General features: G+C 35.1%; 1 protein-coding gene across 1 annotated transcript in view; it reads right to left on the bottom strand.

The window, feature by feature from the left end:
* LOC127846695 (NLR family CARD domain-containing protein 4-like) overlaps window positions 1–7,009 on the bottom strand; it is a 755,110-nt gene that overhangs the window by 101,266 nt on the left and 646,835 nt on the right. The window lies entirely within an intron of this gene.

The following is a 7,009-nucleotide window of genomic DNA, read 5'->3' as shown; positions in this document are numbered from 1 at the left end:
ATCCAGTGGTGTTATAATAAGTGTATGTATAATGCATACATGTATTATTTATAATTCCGATTTCAATTGTTATCACCCTTTATGTACCAGTCCCCTTATGTACCACCCCTTTATGTACCACTATCTGACCCTTTATGTACCATATATATAATATATAGAGATAAATAATATATGGTTTAATATGAAGGTGTGTTAATAATGAAATGTATTTTGTGACATATTATTTATGAATTTAGACTTATTTATTGCCATAGATTATATTTTATGCCAGCTTGTGTGTCAGTGACTGTCTTAGTATAATTTATTAGCCCCAGTAGTAATAAATGATTCATATTCTTACCTGAAATTAAAGTATATTATAAAAAACCATTTGTCACCATTTTATCCTGACTAAGTCTAAAATGTTTGTATTTCCTATTGTATAGTTGAAAAGGAAGGATAAAGAGAAAGTTTTCACAGGTTATCAAGTAATTAAGGTTAAGTGTTGTTGCTCAATTGTTAAAGTGTGTATATATGCTGGTGATATTCAATATGTAAAACCATACCAACATCATGGCAGACATTATTTTTTGTTGTATTGATTGTGGTACCAATGTCATTGACGATGATGAAGCTATTTCGTGTGATATTTCATCCTGTCGGCAGAAGAGGGACTATGTTGCTGTAAGTTTATTGATTTATTTTGTAATGGTTGGAACAGGGCCTATTCTGGCCAACATTGAAGACCACGGCGAGGATGAAGAGTAAAGATGAAGAGTAAAGAAGTGTGACATGTACTATGCATATTGGAGTGTTTGTACTGTTCGTGAATAAATAAATAAAATCGTCACCTTAGCGCAAAACAGTGATAAGTGACATTTTTTTCAAAAATGTCTTTTTTGCATAAAATGATCTAAAATGATGCCATACATGTCCTAAATAAATATCAGAATGCAGGGATAGAAATTAGTGGTTGCCCGTTAGCCCGGGGCAAGTAGATATTTGCCCGGGCAACTCAATTTCAAATGTTGGTAGTCCGGCCGGGCAACTAGCCTTTTTTAAAGCTTAAAACAATTTAAAAGTGCAATTAGACATTTAATATAGTTTGGCAACTGTGGATGAATAATCAGTTTTATAATTCATTTCAGACTTGTAAAAAGACGTAATAAGCAGAAAGTGTGTCATGCTAGCAATGTTGTCGTTTAATTATCCATTATTTTCTTTAAATAAATAACCTACACTGACACTACATAAAAATGGTACCGGGCTCGTAACTCTATAACTGGGCAACTGAAATACTCAAAATGGTTGCCCGTGCGGGGAACCAACCATGAAAAGTTAGTTTTCATCCCTGGAATGGTATTCCAGTTTAAATGGTACTTTTTAAGAAAATGTCATACTGTATTATTTACACACATAATTCTGTTTGGTGCTGTACAAATGTATGTAAATAAGTGCACTTATCTACTTACTGCACCAATGTTATTTTCATTTAAACTGCTTTGCATTGTGCAAGAAAGTCACAAGTGCACATGTTCACTTATTGCACCAAAAAAGTATTGATTTCCAACAAAATTATTTGGTGTTATATAGTGATAAGTGTAATATATCAAGGCTAAAATGATGACATCATAGCTAGAAACTATGATATCATTGATTATATTTTCATGATCTTGGTCATCAATAGTTTACGTTTTATTTTTTAAACTTGTGTGATCAGCAGCAGCTTATTTCCAGACTGATTCAAACCAATCACTTTACTGGTAAGTTATCTTTATTATAAAGTTATCTAACTAATACAGAAATATAAACATAGTACATTTATATGTTACTGTATAAAACATGCTTATTTTTATGAAAATAAGAGTAATTCTTATATCCAGAATGATTACAATTTAGTGTATAGATGTGCTTGTAAATGACTTAGTATACTGTAGGCAGATTCATATTCATGCCAAGCACTTAACTGATACATAATTATTTAGAGAAGATGCCTACTAATTCTAGTAACATTTTTTCATAACCTTAAAGGGAAACAAAGGGTCCCTAAGGGTCAAAGTCTTTAGAAAAAATGAAAATTTCAAATTAACAATATAATGAGAATATAATAAGAGTTTATACTGGGTATATTTCACGGGACAGGTATGTATGCATTTAGAAATTTAAAAAATCATGTTTCTTGGTTATATTTTGAAGTCAGAACTTTGAATGTTCATTAGATTTGTGTGCATCAAATTTCTTATTTGCCTTTTATTATAATTGGTTTAAGTATTGTACGAAATTGTATTAGCATAGAGTAATTATATAATACAAACAATTATTAACTAAAATGAGAATCCATTTCCTCGTTGACATAGCCCCTTTAACCCAATCAGCAAATGATACATCTCAAGTCAACTCTACAGCGCCTATAATGCAGTTTTTGTGTGTTTTTTTAATTGTTTTTTTAAGGAAGTATTCTTTAAATGAATCTGATAACGTTGTAGGTCAGCCATGATACAGGCTACAATTCACCAAGGGCATTCAAAGTTCCAAGCAAATGGCACACAATGCATGGCAAATGCAGTTGCAGCTGTTGTAGAGTCCTACAATACACCATTAAAAAGCTGGTCACAGGAAACCCTGGACTCTATACTTGAAAGTGGTGATCTTTTCTATGCACAACATGGTGATGCTTCTCAAAAGTACTTCATGATAGAAGATCTTAAAAGTGAATGTGATGGATTTTCCCATGCTATTAACTTTGGAACAGCGTTTACTAGTTCCACTATGGACAAAGAAAGGAGCTACCCATATTTTACGCTTGAGAAGGCATTTGGGGGCATGCATAAGTGTGTATTCACTATGGGAAGTGGCACACCAAGCTATAGTACAGCTATCATTCATGATCAAGACAAATATTATATGTTTGACCCTCACTCAAGGAATGATGCTGGCATGCCCAGCCCTGATGGCACTGCTGTTGTGTCCATTCATAAGAGTTTGTCAGATCTATGCCTGTTCATAAGACACTTATCAGCTTCTATTGACAAATCCAAAAACATTCCATTTGAGGCGGCAAGTGTTACTGTATTACCAGACAATACAATTATGGTTGAGTCAGATTTTGAGGGGTTCTCAGATTCAGATGTCAGTAATGGTGATCTAAGTTGCCGTCTATTTATGGCTCAGGAGCATTCATCAGATGTATCGAGTGCGTCAAGCGTGAGCAGTGTGGACATACTAGATGATTTATCCAGCCTATCTAGCATAAACTTTGAAGACAAAACAGAACTTTCCAGCGTCAGAAGTGTATCACCAATTGACATTGCCATTGATGTACTTGATATACAAGATTTAAATGACAGTGCCACATTTATTGAATCCATCAACATAGATGTATTTAATGAGTTAAGTTATTAAATTGAGCATGAACCAAATTCTGTTCATCTTAGGGCTTTATCCAGTGATCAGACAGGTCCAGTTATGTTGCTTGTTCCAGATATGTTTGATTCCCAACATTTGCCTGATTCTCATGTAGGTCACAGTAGTGCCTTGACCATTGCAGACCACACTTACCAGATTTTACGTAGTGTCAATCAGACAACCAGTACCGACTGCACTGACCAGACCTTACTAAAGATACACTAGATGTATCTGCAAAAACCATTTCTACAGCTTTGCATAGAGCTGCTCCATACATTCACACAAGCTTTCCTGATAAAAGGGGTACGAATACAAACTAAACAGATGTATGTTTGTATTTGTACTGTTGTTAAAAGAAAAAATAAAATAAACGCCCTTATTTTATGAACTGTTCATTTGTTATTTTTTGTACTATGATGCATGCTTGTATTTGTACTGTTTGCCAATAAATGAAAAAAACTCTAATGATTTGAATGATACACTGTAAATGCTCTTAGCTTTTAATGTGCTACTTTTATGTATATTTTCATTTGTACTGTTTGCCAATAATCAAATACAAGTATTCCATTATCAATTTTGTGAATAATAAATGTGTTTGGCTTTTCATGTGCTACTTTTATGTATTAAGTATTTATATATGTATTTAAATTACAATATAACAGAATAACAACAAGGGACAAAATTGTCACAAAACCAGGTTTTCATTGTGAAAAAAAATCTGATAAAGGGAGACAACTCAAACTGAACTTTTGAAATGAACAAAGAGAATTAACCCCCTTTGTAAGTTTGTTTTAAAATAAATCTATTTTTAGTCGTGGCGACTTTGACATTGGAGATATGCACATGAATTTATTTTTTTTGACCTTTGACCATGAAGGATGACCTTGACCTTTCACCACTAAAAATGTGCAGCTTCATAAGATACACATGCATGGTAAATATCAAGTTGCTATCTTCAATATTGCAAAAGTTATGAGCAACGTTAAAGTTTTCGGACGGACACACGGACGGACGGTCAAAATTTGTGTGCGTATGGAAAGGTGTTGTCCATATACACATGCATACCAAATATGAAGGTTATATCTCAAGGGACATAGAAGTTAAGAGCATTTTTCTAAACCTAAACGCAGATTTTGAAACCTAAACGCAGACCCCTACTTCAAGGTCAAGGTCACAGGGGTCAAAATTGTTGTGCGTATGGAAAGGCCTTGTCCATATACACATGCATACCAAATATGAAGGTTAAATCTCAAGGGACATTTATGGCCATTTTTGACCTTTGAACTCAATGTGTGACCTTGACCTTGGAGATATCGACGTAATTATTTTGCGCGACACACCGTCCAATGATGGTGAACAAATGTGCCAAATGATTTTAAAATCTGACAATGAACGACATAGTTATGGCTCGGACAAGCTCATTTATGGCCATTTTTGACCTTTGAACTCAAAGTGTGACCTTGACCTTGGAGATATCGACGTAATTATTTCGCGCGACACACCGTCCAATGATGGTGAACAAATGTGCCAAATGATTTTAAAATCTGACAATGAACGACATAGTTATGGCCCGGACAAGCTTGTTCCGCCAGCCCGCCAGCCCGCCAGCCAGCCCGCCCGCCCGCATTCGCCAATCTAATAACCAGTTTTTTCCTTCGGAAAACCTGGTTAATAAAACTTTATGATTTGATTTAGAAAATGTATTATGAGATTATGTGCTGGACTATGTTATTGTTATGCAGGGGGAAAAAATTCCACTTGTCCGCTCGTATTGACGAGTGAAATCTTGAAAGGACCAGTGAATTTCCCTAAGGCTCTTGTCCTACAGGACGAGTGCAAAAAAGCTGTAGTTAAAATATGTATTTTCTGACCAGTAAGACCCTTTTTCATTACATAAAAACATTTTCTTAAAGCATATCTATCCCGAAAGTAGAAAGTGAATGAACCGGAACGTGTAATTGTAAATTTCACACAGCAGGTGCGCATTGTTATGCGAGACTGTGTCCGGAGTAAATATTGGCTTTTTGGTGTAAACTTTGCGCGTCCATGTTGACCGGGAACCATCTGACTGCATTCACTGAAGGTACTGATTTTTTAAGAATTATTCAAACTTGAAGTATAGCTTTAAACCAGTCTGAATTTCCTCTGAAAAAATGTCTGGCATACGAGTGTTCCTTAAAGGGGGCGGGGAAAATGTTCAAATGTCCAAAACGGAAAGCACGCGTGCATTAGAAAAAAGAAAAATTGCTTAACATTTCTTTTGTTATCAGCTGGCATGAATAACTGAGTAAGCAGCCTTTTAGCACTGATATAGGAAACTTTATTAGTCATATCAGCCCTTTGCAATCTTTATTAAACATATATTTGAAGGACAAGTGCATGTGTTTGCAGGACGAGTGAACATTTTCATGCACTCGTCCTGCAGGACGACTGCAGTTTAGAAATATTTTTGTCCCCTGTTATGTAAAATTAAATAAAAGTATACAAGTATAAATCAGGGCTCGGCCCTGAGGGCGACGTGGGCGATATCTTCGCCCGAGACATAATAATGTCGCCCTTAAATTACATGAAGGAGAAGTAGACTTCGCCTTCTTTTTTTACAACATCGAAGTTTTTTCTCTCAACTTTTTCATCTAAAAATTCTCTATTACACATGTCATAAATTCACTGATGACGCTTGTTATGTTATCAGTTTATTATCACAGCAAAAGATCGACTGCTGTGAAAGCTTATCCAGGCAACTAGCATACATGGGCATTCACTTCAAACAATAACGGTTTAGATCAAAAGATCATAGCGAGTGTCATTTCGCCGACAGTTTGGATAGTTCTCTGTTCTGCAAGCCAAATTAGTACACGCCTTGCAGGCGGAGTTAAGCGGTACATTAACAACGATAGTTACCAATGAGAACGCGCGCATTGTATATTCATATGCAATAGTTTACCTGAGCGATGAAATGACGTCGTTATAGACATGTATTTACGCTCAAAAAAGTTTACATGCGCAACACATTCCCAACAGTAAATATGAATACAATTTATTCGAGTATGTTCTACTGTTTACTTGTTTCGTGTTTCAAAACTCTTAAACACTAATTATCCAGTCGATGTGCAATTTATTTTGTCAGACATTAATTCATAACCATATACATGTAAACGAAAACTAACAACCCACCCGTGCAAACTGTAGTGCTAATTTCCATAATTTTATCTACCGTATCCATACGTAAACGACTTTATTTTATATCCCGCAACCTCTTTGCGCGTGCTTAAGGTTGTCAAATGATTACGTGATAATTTATTGACCATTCGATAATTACATGTTTTTGGCAGGCGGCACGGTTAAAGAAGTCGGCAAAAATTATTAAAGAAAAACAAAAATGATCAAAGGTCTATTAATTACGTAGATCCACTACTGTAAAAGTCCAGCGAGTTTTGTCAGTTTGTTAATTCACCGATAATTACGAGTAACACCCATCTTATATAAACTGGAATCACAGTTCATTTTTATACTAACAAGTCCTAATACTACACAATAGACATTGAGAAAACACATTTCCTCGATTAGATATAAATTATCCGAGTAGAATAAAATTGCTACCAGGGGTGTGATTGAGGCGAAGTCA

Source organism: Dreissena polymorpha, chromosome 9, assembly GCF_020536995.1.
Source record: "Dreissena polymorpha isolate Duluth1 chromosome 9, UMN_Dpol_1.0, whole genome shotgun sequence".
Lineage (NCBI taxonomy): Eukaryota > Metazoa > Mollusca > Bivalvia > Myida > Dreissenidae > Dreissena > Dreissena polymorpha.
The sequence above is the reverse complement of the archived record's forward strand: the minus strand, read 5'-3'. Positions and strand labels throughout refer to the sequence as shown.